This window comes from Oncorhynchus masou, chromosome 18, assembly GCF_036934945.1.
Source record: "Oncorhynchus masou masou isolate Uvic2021 chromosome 18, UVic_Omas_1.1, whole genome shotgun sequence".
NCBI lineage: Eukaryota > Metazoa > Chordata > Actinopteri > Salmoniformes > Salmonidae > Oncorhynchus > Oncorhynchus masou.
The window spans coordinates 61,733,196-61,748,649 of record NC_088229.1 but is presented as its reverse complement, the minus strand read 5'-3'; the positions used below and the strand labels follow the sequence as shown (position 1 = coordinate 61,748,649).

The 15,454-nt window shown below is 48.1% G+C and overlaps 1 protein-coding gene across 2 annotated transcripts in view; it reads left to right on the top strand.

The window, feature by feature from the left end:
- Positions 1–15,454, top strand: part of LOC135505064 (vesicle transport through interaction with t-SNAREs homolog 1A-like) — a 180,568-nt gene that overhangs the window by 160,670 nt on the left and 4,444 nt on the right. The gene's annotated exons all lie outside the window — the stretch shown is intronic.

The window sequence follows — 15,454 nt, the reverse complement described above, 5'->3', positions numbered from 1 at the left end:
AGAGAGAATGGGTAAAGAGGGAGGGAGAGAGAATAAAGGGTAAAGAGGGAGAGAGAGAGAGAATGGGTAAAGGGAGGGAGGGAGAGAGAGAGAGAAATGGGTAAAGAGGGGAGGGAGGGAGAGAGAGAGAATGGGTAAAGAGGGAGGGAGAGAGAGAGAATGGGTAAAGAGGGAGGGAGAGAGAGAGAGAGAGAGAGAAAAAATGGGTAGGGAGGGAGGGAGAGAGAGAAAATGGGTAGAGAGGGAGAGAGAGAGAATGGGTGAAGAGGGAGGGAGAGCAAATGAGTAAAGAGGGAGGGAGAGCAAATGAGTAAAGAGGGAGGGAGAGCAAATGAGTAAAGAGGGAGGGAGAGAGAGAGAGAGAAAAAATGGGTAGGGAGGGAGGGAGAGAGAATGGGTAAAGAGGGAGGGAGAGAGAGAGAATGGGTAAAGAGGGAAGGAGAGCAAATGAGTAAAGAGGGAGGGAGAGAGGAGAAGAAAATGGGAGGGGGGAGGGAGGGAGAGAGAATGGGTAAAGAGGGAGGGAGAGCAAATGAGTAAAGAGGGAGGGAGAGAGAGAGAGAGAAAATGGGTAGGGAGGGAGGGAGAGAGAGAAAATGGGTAGGGAGGGAGAGAGAGAGAATGGGTGAAGAGGGAGGGAGAGCAAATGAGTAAAGAGGGAGGGAGAGAGAGAGAGAAAATGGGTAGGGAGGGAGGGAGAGAGAGAGAATGGGTAAAGAGGGAGGGAGAGCAAATGAGTAAAGAGGGAGGGAGAGAGAGGAGAGAAAATGGGTGAAGAGGGAGGGAGAGAGAGAAAATGGGTAGGGAGGGAGAGAGAGAGAATGGGTGAAGAGGGAGGAGGGAGAGCAAATGAGTAAAGAGGAGGGAGGGAGAGAGAGAGAGAAAATGGGTAGGGAGGGAGGGAGAGAGAGAAAATGGGTAGGGGAGGGAGAGAGAGAACAAAATGAGTAAAGGGAGGGAGAGAGAGAGAAAATGGGTAGAGGGAGGGAGTATAGACAATGGGAGAGGGAGAGAGAATGGGTGAAGAGGGAGGGGAGAGCAAATGGGTAAAGAGGGAGGGAGAGAGAGAGAAAATGGGTAGGGGGGAGGGAGAGAGAGAAAATGGGTAGGGAGTGAGAGAGAGAGAATGGGTGAAGAGGGAGGGAGAGCAAATGAGTAAAGAGGGAGGGAGAGCAAATGAGTAAAGAGGGAGGGAGAGCAAATGAGTAAAGAGGGAGGGAGAGAGAATGGGTGAAGAGGGAGGGAGAGAATGGGTAAAGGGGGAGGGAGAGAGAGAGAATGGGTAAAGAGGGAGTGACAATGGGTATAGAGGGAGTGACAATGGGTATAGAGGGAGTGACAATGGGTATAGAGGGAGGGAGAGAGAATGGGTATAGAGGGAGGGAGAGAGAATGGGTATAGAGGGAGGGAGAGGGTAAAGAGGGAGGGAGAGAGAATGGGTAAAGAGGGAGGGAGAGCAAATGAGTAAAGGGGAGGGAGAGAGAGAGAATGGGTAAAGAGGGAGGGAGAGAGAGAGAATGGGTATAGAGGGAGGGAGGGAGAGAGAATGGGTAAAGAGGGAGGGGAGAGAGAGAGAATGGGTAAAGAGGGAGGGAGGGAGAGAGAATGGGTAAAGAGGGAGGGAGAGAGAATGGGTAAAGAGGGAGGGAGGGAGAGAGAGAGAATGGGTAAAGAGGGAGGGAGGGAGGGAGAGAGAATGGGTAAAGAGGGAGGGAGGGAGAGAGAGAGAATGGGTAAAGAGGGAGGGAGGGAGAGAGAATGGGTATAGAGGGAGGGGGAGAGAGAATGGGTATAGAGGGAGGGAGAGAGAATGGGTATAGAGGGAGAGAGAATGGGTATAGAGGGAGGGAGAGAGAATGGGTAAAGAGGGAGGGAGGGAGAGAGAGAGAATGGGTAAAGAGGGAGGGAGAGAGAGAGAATGGGTAAAGAGGGAGGGAGGGAGAGAGAATGGGTATAGAGGGAGAGGGAATGGGTATAGAGGGAGAGGGAATGGGTAAGAGGGAATGGGGAGGGAGAGAGAATGGGTATAGAGGATGGGAGGGAGGGAGAGAGAGAGAATGGGTAAGAGGGAGGGAGAGAGAGAGAATGGGTAAAGAGGGAGGGAGGGAGAGAGAATGGGTATAGAGGGAGGGAGAGAGAGAATGGGTATAGAGGGAGAGAGAATGGGTATAGAGGGAGAGGGAATGGGTATAGAGGGAGAGGGAATGGGTATAGAGGGAGAGGGAATGGGTATAGAGGGAGAGGGAATGGGTATAGAGGGAGAGGGAATGGGTATAGAGGGAGAGGGAATGGGTATAGAGGGAGAGGGAATGGGTATAGAGGGAGAGGGAATGGGTATAGAGGGAGAGGGAATGGGTATAGAGGGAGAGGGAATGGGTATAGAGGGAGAGGGAATGGGTATAGAGGGAGAGGGAATGGGTATAGAGGGAGAGGGAATGGGTATAGAGGGAGGGAGAGAGAGAGAATGGGTAAAGAGGGAGGGAGAGAGAATGGGTATAGAGGGAGGGAGAGAGAGAGAATGGGTATAGAGGGAGGGAGAGAGAGAGAATGGGTATAGAGGGAGAGGGAATGGGTATAGAGGGGGAGAGGGAATGGGTATAGAGGGAGAGGGAATGGGTATAGAGGGAGAGGGAATGGGTATAGAGGGAGAGGGAATGGGTATAGAGGGAGAGGGAATGGGTATAGAGGGAGAGGGAATGGGTATAGGGAGGGAGAGGGAATGGGAGAGAGAGAGAGAATGGGTAAAGAGGGAATGGGAGAGGGAGAGGGAATGGGTATAGAGGGAGAGGGGGAATGGGTATAGAGGGAGAGGGAATGGGTATAGAGGGAGAGGGAATGGGTATAGAGGGAGAGGGAATGGGTATAGAGGGAGAGGGAATGGGTATAGAGGGAGAGGGAATGGGTATAGAGGGAGAGGGAATGGGTATAGAGGGAGAGGGAATGGGTATAGAGGGAATGGGAGAATGGGAGAGGGAATGGGTATAGAGGGAGAGGGAATGGGTATAGAGGGAGAGGGAATGGGTATAGAGGGAGAGGGAATGGGTATAGAGGGAGAGGGAATGGGTATAGAGGGAGAGGGAATGGGTATAGAGGGAGAGGGAATGGGTATAGAGGGAGAGGGAATGGGTATAGAGGGAGAGGGAATGGGTATAGAGGGAGAGGGAATGGGTATAGAGGGAGAGGGAATGGGTATAGAGGGAGAGGGAATGGGTATAGAGGGAGAGGGAATGGGTATAGAGGGAGAGGGAATGGGTATAGAGGGAGAGGGAATGGGTATAGAGGGAGAGGGAATGGGTATAGAGGGAGAGGGAATGGGTATAGAGGGAGAGAGAGGGAATGGGTATAGATGGAGAGAGAGAGAATGGGTATTTAGGGAGGGAGAGAGAGAGAATGGGTAAAGAGGGAGGGAGAGCGAGAGAATGGGTATAGAGGGAGAGAGAGAGAATGGGTATAGAGGGAGGGAGAGAGAGAATGGGTATAGAGGGAGAGAGAATGGGTATAGAGGGAGAGGGAATGGGTATAGAGGGAGAGGGAATGGGTATAGAGGGAGAGGGAATGGGTATAGAGGGAGAGAGAGGGAATGGGTATAGATGGAGAGAGAGAGAATGGGTATTTAGGGAGGGAGAGAGAGAGAATGGGTAAAGAGGGAGGGAGAGCGAGAGAATGGGTATAGAGGGAGAGAGAGAGAATGGGTATAGAGGGAGAGAGAGAGAATGGGTATAGAGGGAGAGAGAGAGAATGGGTAAAGAGGGAGGGAGAGAGAGAGAATGGGTATAGAGAGAGAGAGAATGGGTATAGAGGGAGAGAGAATGGGTATAGAGGGAGAGGGAATGGGTATAGAGGGAGAGGGAATGGGTATAGAGGGAGAGGGAATGGGTATAGAGGGAGGGAGAGAGAGAGAATGGGTATAGAGGGAGAGGGAATGGGTATAGAGGGAGAGGGAATGGGTATAGAGGGAGAGGGAATGGGTATAGAGGGAGAGGGAATGGGTATAGAGGGAGAGGGAATGGGTATAGAGGGAGAGGGAATGGGTATAGAGGGAGAGGGAATGGGTATAGAGGGAGAGGGAATGGGTATAGAGGGAGAGGGAATGGGTATAGAGGGAATGGGTATAGAGGGAGAGGGAATGGGTATAGAGGGAATGGGTATAGAGGGAGAGGGAGAGAGAATGGGAAGAGCGAGAGAGAATGGGAAGAGCGAGAGAGAGAATGGGAAGAGCGAGAGACAGAATGGGAAGAGCGAGAGACAGAATGGGAAGAGCGAGAGACAGAATGGGAAGAGCGAGAGACAGAATGGGAAGAGCGAGAGACAGAATGGGAAGAGCGAGAGACAGAATGGGAAGAGAGAGAGACAGAATGGGAAGAGAGAGAGAGAGTGGGGGGGAGATAGCGGGCGAGAGTGGGTTAAAAAGGAGAGTGGTGAGAAAAGAGAGCGGGCGAGAGTGGGGAAAAGGCGAGGTGAGAAAATGGGGATTAAAGAGAGGGGTAAAATGAGGATAAAGAGGGAGAATGGAGAGAGATTTGGGAAAAAGAGAGAGAATGGGGAAAGAGAATGGGGAAAGAGAGAGGGAATGGGGGAAAGAGCGAGAGAATGGGGGAAAGAGAGAGAGAATGGGGGGAGAATGGGGAAAGAGAGAGAATGGGGAAAAAGAGAGAATGTGGAAAAAGAGAGAGAATGGGGGAGAGTTTGAGTTTTAAATTACATTTATTGGGTCTGGGGACCCACAACACAATAAACACTCAAACAAAACCATGGTTACACATCAATTAAAAACACAACACCAAATCTTCCTCCACACTAACTCTACACAACAGCCTCTGAATACCCCATATACTCATAAACAGATCAATGTTGTTCACCAGTTTGTAATAGGCAAACTCAACCCTCAGTCTCGCTGCCAACATCCCCCCCAGCATTCACACCACCTCCACAGACCACTGTACACGAATACAGTTCTTTCATGTCTTCCATGTTGCTAATTTAGCTGCCCCTGCAAGAGAACTACACCCCTTTGACTAAACCTGTACTTTAGCCCAAATATAAACTGTTGGGAAGAGAACACCTCTCCCAGAGCTGAGAACCAAGTAGTGATCAGGTCAATCATCTCGACCAACCAGGGACACTGTCAGAACAGATATGCCAGAGTTTCAGGATCAGCACAGAATGGACACCCATCCCCAACAGTAGGATCCATGTGTCCCAGATGCATATTGGTGGCTATGGCTCCATGTATTATCCTCCATTGGAGGTCAGCTGTCTTCTTTTCAATAAGCAGTTTATATGAAGACCGCCAACAGCCTCTTGGGGAGGCACCAGTACCAAACACACCCGGCCACGTCGTCGATTTGACCCCTTCCAGGGAAGAAGCACAGGACACCTTTACACATATTCTGTACATGGGCTTCTTTCCCACCTCCTTGAACCCCCCCAGCTCCGGGGTATGGAAGGACAGCAGCATCCCCACATTGTCCTCTAATGCCCCCTCCTCAGCACTAACAATCAGTGCAGGGAACACATAATCCAGACCCTCCTTCCACCGATCAGAATTGGAAGTGTCAGTCACATACTGCAGATGAAGCACTGGCAAGGAGTCACAGACCTCATCGACGACCTTCCTCAGTAGGCGAGATGATCGGATCCGCGCTCTTTCTCCCAGCTCCTCCAACGATCTGCTCCTGCTCCGCATCAGATGACCCAGTTGATACCCACCACACCTAACAGGCATGAAACTAGGCTGGCTGAACACACAACACGGACTGGATCCCTGGTGGTGTGCCGGCCATACGGGACATGACAAAAACTTTCCAAACCTGCATAACAGACTCATAAAATGGGGTCAGGCCAGACAAATCATCCCCCCCCCCCTCTAGCTTTAAGAGGAAAATATGTTTGTCTAAGCCCAAACAGCCTGCTCTCCTCATCAATGTGTTGGCTGTGTCGACCCAGCGAGAACCGTCACTGTACAACAGTCTCTGGGCTGCTTGAAGCCGGAAAGCCATGATCCTGGAAGAAATGTCCACCAGGCGTTGCCCACCCTCGTGCAGTGGCAGGTACAGGGCTGCAGCTTTAATCCAGTGTTGTCCAGACCAGAAGAAATTGACCAGGGTCCTCAGAAGCTCTTGAAATCAGCCCCCCCTCCGGTAGCTGTAAAATCATTAGTCTGTGCCACAGAGCAGAGGCAGCTAGATTATTGGCTGCCAGCACCCTTCCCCAACAGCTGAGGTTGCACCCATTTCCACATTGACAATCTGGCACACACCCTCCCACTTTCTCCACGACACCCTCCCACTTTCCCCAAGACACCCTCCCACTTTCTCCAAGACACCCTCCCACTTTCTCCAGACAACCTCCCCTTTCCCCACACACCTCCCAGGTTGCACCCTCCCACTTTCTCCACGACACCCTCCCACACCCTCCCACTTTTGACACCCTCCCACTTTCTCCACGACACCCTCCCCACTTTCTCCACGACACCCTCCCACTTTCTCCACGACACCCTCCCACTTTCTCCACGACACCCTCCCACTTTCTCCACGACACCCTCCCACTTTCTCCACGACACCCTCCCACTTTCTCCACGACACCCTCCCACTTTCTCCACGACACCCTCCCACTTTCTCCACGACACCCTCCCACTTTCTCCACGACACCCTCCCACTTTCTCCCACGACACCCTCCCACTTTCTCCACGACACCCCTCCCCTCCCACCCTTCTCCACGACACCCTCCCACACCCTCCCCTCCCACTTTCCCCCACCCTCCCACTTTCTCCACGACACCCTCCCACTTTCTCCACGACACCCTCCCACTTCCCCACTTTCCCACGACACCCTCCCACACGACACCCTCCCACTTTCTCCACGACACCCTCCCACTTTCTCCACGACACCCCTCCCACTTTCCCCACGACACCCCTCCCACTTTCTCCCACGACACCCTCCCCTTTCTCCCACCCTCCCACTTTCTCCACGACACCCTCCCACTTTCTCCACGACACCCTCCCACTTTCTCCACGACACCCTCCCACTTTCTCCACCACTTTCTCCCACGACACCCTTTCCCAGACACCCTCCCACTTTCTCCACGACACCCTCCCCCTTTCTCCACGACACCCTCCCACTTTCTCCACAACACCCTCCCACTTTCTCCACGACACCGGCCCACTTTCTCCACGACACCCTCCCACTTTCTCCACGACACCGGCCCACTTTCTCCACCACATCCTCCCCCTTTCTCCACCACACCCTCCCAACACCCTCCCACTTTCTCCACGACACCCTCCCAGTTCTTTTTCTGAAAGACATCGGAGCCTACAAAAAACCCCAAAGTCATCTCATCTCTGCCCCACTGAATCCTCCCTGGTAACCGTGGAGTGGACCTCATCTGAATCTGGCCTGCCCACAGCGATTCACTCTTTTTCCAGTTGACTCTAGATGAGGAGGCCTAATCATACACTTTTAAAGTGTTTATAAGAACCTTAACATCCTCACCCCCTGTAATAAAACAGTCACGTCATCTGCATACGCAGATAATGCTATCGTGGGACCCTCATCCAAGACCAAAAACATCTCCAAACCCAAAGGCTTTCATTGTTTTGAGCAAATACTGGTGGTCTACACGGTCAAAGCCTTCTCCTGATCCAAAGAAGGTAAACCCACATTCATCTCAAACGGTTTGCAAATGTCTAAAATCATGTTTTATTAGAAAGAAGTCAACAATAGAGCGGTCAGGTGCACAATAAGACCCAGATATTCTTTCAACCTGTTTGAGAGAAATTTCGATACAATTTTATATCCTGCACACAGCAATACAACAGGTCATGTAAAACCCTCTTTTTTGTCAACAAGAAAGTACAGCATGTTGACAGGATATGGGAAGAGAACCTTCATGACAAGATTCACAACACCACATCATAACCCCCCCCCCATAGACCCCCAAAAGTGCTTATAAACTCAGCAAAAAAAGAAACGTCCTCTCACTGTCAACTGTGTTAATTTTCAGCAAACTTAACATGTGTAAATATTTGTATGAACATAACAAGATTCAACAACAAGTTCCACAGACATGTGACTAACAGAAATGGAATAATGTGTCCCTGAACAAATGGGGGGGTCAAAATCAAAAGTAGCAGTCAGTATCTGATGTGGCCACCAGCTACATTAAGTACTGCAGTGCATCTCCTCCTCATGGACTGCACCAGGTTTGCCAGTTCTTGCTGTGAGATGTTACCCCACTCTTCCACCAAGGCACCAGCAAGTTCCCAGACATTTCTGGGGGGAATGAACCTTGCCCTCACCCTCTGAACCAACAGGTTCCAGATGTGCTTAATGGGATTGAGATCTGGGCTCTTCGCTGGCCATGGCAGAACAATGTCTTGCAGGAAATCATGCACAGAATGAGCAGTATGACTGGTGGCATTGTCATGCTGGATGGTCATGTCAGGATGAGCCTGCAGGAAGGGTACCACATGAGGGAGGAGGATGTCTTCCCTGTAACGCACAGTGTTGAGATTGCCTGTCATGACAACAAGCTCAGTCCAATGATGCTGTGGCACACCGCCCCAGATCATGACGGACCCTCCACCTCAAAATCGATCCTGCTATCCGTCCCATCTCCCTGTAGCGCTGTCTTGGGCGTCTCACAGTACGGACATTGCAATTTATTTCCCTGGCCATATCTGCAGTCCTTATGCCTCCTTGTATCATTCCTAAAGCATGTTCACGCAGATGAGCAGGGACACTGGGCATTTTCTTTTGGTGTTTTTCAGAGTCAGTAGAAAGGCCTCTTTAGTGTCCTAAGTTTTCATAACTGTGACTTTAATTGCCTACCGTCTGTAAGCTGTTAGTGTCTTAACGACCGAAAGAGAGAGAGAGAATGGGGAAAAGAGAGAGAGAATGGGGAAAAAGAGAAAGAGAGAGCATGGGGGGAGAGAGAGAAATGGGGAAAAGAGAGGGAGAGAGAAAATGGGAAAAGCGCGAGAGAGAATGGGGAAAAAGAGAGAGAGAATGGGGAAAAAGAGAGAGAGAATGGGGAAGGAGAGAGGGAGAGAGCATGGGGGGAGAGAGAAATGGGGAAAAGAGAGGGAGAGCGAGAAAATGGGGAAAGCGCGAGAGAGAGAATGGGGAAAAGAGAGAGGGAGAGAGAGAATGGGGAAAGCGCGAGAGAGAGAATGGGGAAAGCGCGAGAGAGAATGAGGAAAAAGAGAGAGAGAATGGGGAAAAAGAGAGAGAGAATGGGGAAGGAGAGAGGGAGAGAGCATGGGGGGAGAGAGAAATGGGGAAAAGAGAGGGAGAGCGAGAAAATGGGGAAAGCGCGAGAGAGAGAATGGGGAAAAGAGAGAGGGAGAGAGAGAATGGGGAAAGCGCGAGAGAGAGAATGAGGAAAAGAGAGAGGGAGAGAGAATGGGGAAAGCGCGAGAGAGAATGAGGAAAAAGAGAGAGAGAATGGGGAAAAAGGAGTGTCACGCCTTGGTCATTGTATTTTGTGTTTTTCGTTATATATTTGTTCAGGCCAGGGTGTGACATGGGTTTATTGTGTTGTCGTATTGGGGTTTTTGTAGGCATTGGGATTGTGGTTGATTAGGGGTGTGTTTAGTTTAGGTTTGGCTGCCTGAGGTGGTTCTCAATCAGAGTCAGGTGATTCTTGTTGTCTCTGATAGGGAACCGTATTTAGGTAGCCTGGGTTTCACTGTGTATTTCGTGGGTGATTGTTCCTGTCTCAGTGTAGTTTCACCAGATAGGCTGTAATTAGGTTTCACGTTCCGTTTTGTTGTTTTGTATTTGTATCAGTTATTTCATGTACCGCGATTCATTCATTAAAGACATGAGTAACCACCACGCTGCATTTCGGTCCAACTTTCTTTCGACAAACGGAGAACGCTGTTACAAAGAGAGAGAGAATGGGGAAAAAAAGAGAGAGAGAATGAGGAAAAAGAGAGAGAATGAGGAAAGAGAGAGAGAGAATGAGGAAAGAGAGAGAGAGAATGGGGAAAGAGAGAGAGAGAATGGGGGGAAAAAGAGAGAATGGGGAAAAGAGAGAATGGGGTTAAATGAGAGAGCGAGAATGGGGTTAAATGAGAGAGTGAGAATGGGGTTAAATGAGAGAGTGAGAATGGGGTTAAATGAGAGAGCGAGAATGGGGTTAAATGAGAGAGTGAGAATGGTGTTAAATGAGAGAGCGAGAATGGGGTTAAATGAGAGAGTGAGAATGGGGTTAAATGAGAGAGCGAGAATGGGGAAAAGAGAATGAGGAAAAAGAGATAATTGGGAAAGAGAGAGAGAATTGGGAAAGAGAGAGAGGGAATGGGGAAGGAGAGAGAGAATGGGGAAAGAGAGAGAGAGAATGGGGAAGGAGAGAGAGAATGGGGAAAGAGAGAGAGAGAGAATGAGGGAAGTTAAATGAGAGAGAGAATGGGTTAAATGAGAGAGAGAGAATGGGGTTAAAAGAGAGAGAATGGGGTTAAAGAGAGAGAGAGAATGGGGGGTTAAAGAGAGAGAGAGAATGGGTTAAATGAGAGAGAGAGAATGGGGTTAAATGAGAGAGAGAGAATGGGGTTAAAGAGAGAGAGAGAATGGGTTAAATGAGAGAGAGAATGGGGTTAAATGAGAGAGAGAGAATGGGTTAAAGAGAGAGAGAGAATGGGGTTAAAGGAGAGAGAATGGGGTAAAAGAGAGAGAGAGATAATGGGGAAAGAGAGAGAGAGAGAGAATGGGGAAAGAGAGAGAGAGAATGGGGAAAGAGAGAGAGAATGGGGAAAGAGAGAGAGAGAATGGGGAAAGAGAGAGAGAGAATGGGGAAAGAGAGAGAGAGAATGGGGAAAGAGAGAGAGAATGGGGAAAAGAGAGAGAATGGGAGAGAAGGAGAGAGAATGGGGAAGAGAATGGGGAGAGAGAGAGATAATGGGGGGAAGAGAGAATGGGGAGAGAGAGATAATGGGGAAGAGAGAGAGAGAAGAGAATGGGAAAAAGAGAGAGAGATAATGGGGGGAAAGAGAGAGAGAGAGAGAATGGGGAAAGAGAGAGATAATGGGGAAAGAGAGAGAGAGAATGGGGAAAGAGAGAGAGAGAATGGGGAAAGAGAGAGCAAGAATGGGGAAAAGAGAGAGAGAATGGGGAGAGAGAGAATGGGGGAGAAGAGAATGGGGAGAGAGAGAGAATGGGGAAGAGATGGGGAGAGAGAGAATGGGGAAGGAAGAGAGAGAGAATGGGGAAGAGAGAGGGAGAGAAAAAAGAGAGAGAGAGAATGGGGAAAAAGAGAGAGAGAATGAGGAAAGAGAGAGAGAGAATGGGGAAAGAGAGAGAGAGAGAGAATGGGGAAAGAGAGAGAATGGGGAAAGAGAGAGAGAGAATGGGGAAAGAGAGAGAGATAATGGGGAAAGAGAGAGAGAGAATGGGGAAAGAGAGAGAGAATGGGGAAAGAGAGAGAGAGAATGGGGAAGAAGAGAGAGACAGAATGGGTGTATGTGGTCACTGCACGACAGGGGAGGTAGAGACAGAGATGCACTTTCTCCTTTACTGTGATAAATATTCCTCACAAAGAGATTCATTATTCACAGAAATAACTACATTTATTTCAAATTTAAACTTATTAAACTAAAAATACTCATGGGTCAAATATGTATTTGCCTGCCATCGCCTGAGGAACACTGAATAATAACATCTGCATAGTAAATAGTAACTTACATATTATTATTATTATTGTTATTACTATTATTATTGTTGTTTAACATTCCAAATAGTGGTATGGGTGGTAATGGTAATGATAGCAGTTTAATGATGGTGGTGGTAGTAGTAATGATGATGGTAGTTGTAGTACTGATGTAATGGTGAAGATTACCGTTATTTAGTTATGAGATTGAATGGGGGAAAAGAAGAGAGTGAATGGGGGAAAAGAAGAGAGTGAATGGGGGAAAAGAAGAGAGTGAATGGGGGAAAAGAAGAGAGTGAATGGGGGAAAAGAAGAGAGTGAATGGGGGAAAAGAAGAGAGAGGATGGGGGAAAAGAGAATGGGGGAAAAGAGAGTGAATGGGGGAAAAGTGAATGGGGGAAAAGAAGAAGTGAATGGGGGAAAGAAGAGAGTGAATGGGGGAAAAGAGAGAGTGAATGGGGGAAAAGAAGAGAGATGGGGGGGCAAATGGGCAAATGAAAAGAAGGAATGGGGAGAAGGAATGGGGGAAAAGAAGAGAGTGAATGGGGGGAAGAGAGTGAATGGGGGAGAAGAGAGTGAATGGGGGAAAAGAAGAGAGAGGATGGGGAAAAGAGAAGAGAGAGGATGGGGAAAAGAGGAGAGAATTTGGGAAAGGAGAGAGCGAGAAGAGAATGGGGAAGGGAGAGGGCAAATGGGCAAATGGGGAAAGAGAAGGAGAATGGGGGAGAGAGAGAAATGGGGAAAAATAGAGAGTGTGAGAATGGGGAAAATTAAAGAAAGAATGGGGAAAGGGAGAGTGGGGAAAGAGGGCGAGAATGGGGAAAAAGAGAAAGCGAGAGGGAGTGAATGGGAGAAAAGAAAGAGAGAATGGAGAGAGCAAGTGAGAGGATGGGGAGAGAGAGTGAGAGAATGGGGGAAAAGAGAGAGAGAATGGGGAGAGATTGAGAGAGAATGGAGAGACAGCGAGAGAATGGGGGGAGAGAGAGAATGGGGGAGAGAGGGGGAAAAGAGAGAGAGAATGGAGAGAGAGCGAGAGAATGGGGGGAGAGAGAGAATTGGGGGAGAGAATTGGGAGAGAGAGTGAGAGAATGGGGGGGATAGAGAGAGAATGAGAGAGTGGGGAAAAAGAGAGAAGGAGCAGAACGAGATGGTGGGATCACATAAGGGCCTCATGAGAAGGTATGCCAGAGGTAAGGTTTATCTCAAGCCTTGAGTTGTGTGTAACACACACACCCCTCCCCTCCCATTATTTTCCCCTCTGTCAAGTGTCAAACACAGAGGATGGATCCGGTTTGATAAGTTCTGTTCTGTCTGGAGATGTGATGTGTCAGACCTAGATCTGCCATACAGTAGAAGAAACCATGTTTTTCACACTGAAACTCTCTGGCCCAAGATGTGTTTGGAGATTTTTACGGTGGCATTATGTGACTTCATTTGAATAAATAAGGCTTGTAATGGTATATGGCTGGTAGATGTGATGTCCGTCTCTTTGAGGCAAATATCATATCTGCAGTGTGGCTGGTATCTATTAGATGGTCGACCATTGTAGCGAAAATGATCATTGCAAATTAGGTCCAGTGGATTGTGGAGAAGGAGACTGTTATCAACAGTATCGCAGAATAATGTGTTTTTTGTCGACATCATCTTATGATGGTTTAGTGACCAATTTTAATGAACACATTGTACATATGTGTGGTCTTTCTTTATGAATAACTCGCATGTGTTACGTACATTACCATTCAAAAGTTTGGGGTCACTTAGAAATGACCTTGTTTTTGAAAGAAATGCACATTTTTTGTCCATTTAAAATAACATCAAATTGATCAGAAATACAGTGTAGACATTGTTAATGTTGTAAATCACTTTTGTAGCTGGAAACGGCTACTCCGGGATGCTGGCCTTCTAGGCAGAGCTCCTCTGTCCAGTGTCTGTGTTATTTTGCCCATCTTCATCTTTTCTTTTTATTGGCCAGTCTGAGATATGCCTTTTTCTTTGCAACTTGGAATCGCCTCTTCACTGTTGACGTTGAGACTGGTGTTTTGCGGGAACTGTTTAATAAATCTGCCAGTTGAGGACTTGTGAGGTGTCTGTTTCTCAAACTAGACACTCTAATGTACTTGTCGTCTTGCTCAGTTGTGCACTGGGGCCTCCCACTCGTCTTTCTATTCTGGTTAGAGCCAGTTTCCACTGTTCTTTGACGGGAGTAGTACACAGCATTGTACGATATCTTCAGTATCTTGGCAATTTCTCGGTATGGAATAGCTTTCATTTCTCAGAACAAGAATAGACTGACGAGTTTCAGAAGAAAGTTCTTTGTTTCTGGCCATTTTGAGCCTGTAATCGAACCCAATGGAATAGCCTTCATTTCTCAGAACAAGAATAGACTGACGAGTTTCAGAAGAAAGTTCTTTGTTTCTGGCCATTTTGAGCCTGTAATCGAACCCGCAAATGCTGATGCTCCAGATACTCATCTAGTCTAAAGAATGCCAGTTTTATTGCTTCTTTAATCAGGACAACAGTTTTCAGCTGTGCTAACATAATTGCATAAGGGTTTTCTAATGATCAATTAGCCTTTAATTAGCCTATAATCTTGGATTAGCTAACACAATGTGCTATTGGAACACAATGGCACGATAATGGGCCTCTGTACGCCTATGTAGATGTTCCATAAAAAATCAGCTGTTTCCAGCTACAGCTAGTCATTTACAACATTAACAATGTCTACACTGTATTTCTGATCAATTTTATGTTATTTTAATGGACAAAAAAAAATTGATTTTCTTTCAAAAATAACGACATTTCTAAGTCGTCCCAAACTTTTGAACGGTAGTGTACATGTAGATTTCTGAGGTCATGCCATTAGGCACTATTGGATATACATGTGAATGCTTGGTTATTTTACAGAGACACCGCCTCTAGCTAGCCAAACCAACTGTGAATGTTCCTCCTCTCACACCTCTACCTTCTCTCTCTGTCGTGGGGATTCTGAGGGTTAATTACAGAGTCTGTCAGAGGGCTGGGCTTACACTCTTAAATGGTTTTAAACATGGCTCAAGTGAATTATGATTCCATTCTAATCCCTCGCTCCTCTCCTCCACTCTGGGCTCTCCTCTTCTCCTCCCTGTCTGGCAGCCTGGGCGTGGGGGGGTGGAGGGGGTTGCCTGGGGGCCTGAGGACCTTCTCCTCCATCCTCGGAGAGTGTTGTCAGAGGAGAGAGCCCTAACCGACGGTGTATTAATCTACATTACTGTCGGCAGGAGAGGGCCCCCTGTCTCATGCATTTTACTCATTCATTCAAATGACTTGGTACGCATCAAACAGACCAGCCCGTGGTCCTCTCCTCCTCTCCAATCCGCTTTCCATTTAGATTCCCCCAGGCCCGATGTTGTTAAGGAGACATGTTCCCTATCCAGTACACTAGACACCCCTAGTTAGGGATTTCAATACAGGAATAACGCCGATATGAAGTATCAAATATGAAGAGAAAAAGGACTTCAGACCGTGAGCAACAGGCGAAGAGTTTCTTAGGCTCGGCGTTCCGGTCCTGACCAGGGACACTGTATTTTCTGTTATTGCTTATGGACTCCTGCGAGATCGTCCTGTCTGAGGATCCCACTTCTGTCACCAAATGGATGGCTTTTTTTAAGAGTAATATGTGTTTCATTGACAGTGTAGTGTACAACCCTTAACCTTGTTCTAGTGCTGAGCGATCACCTGAAATTGAGCGACATTTGTTCAATTGTTTGAACTCCATTTTGTTCTGTTTTTTTTTTTCCTGAGAGCTCGATGCGCGGTTTCTCTAGAGATA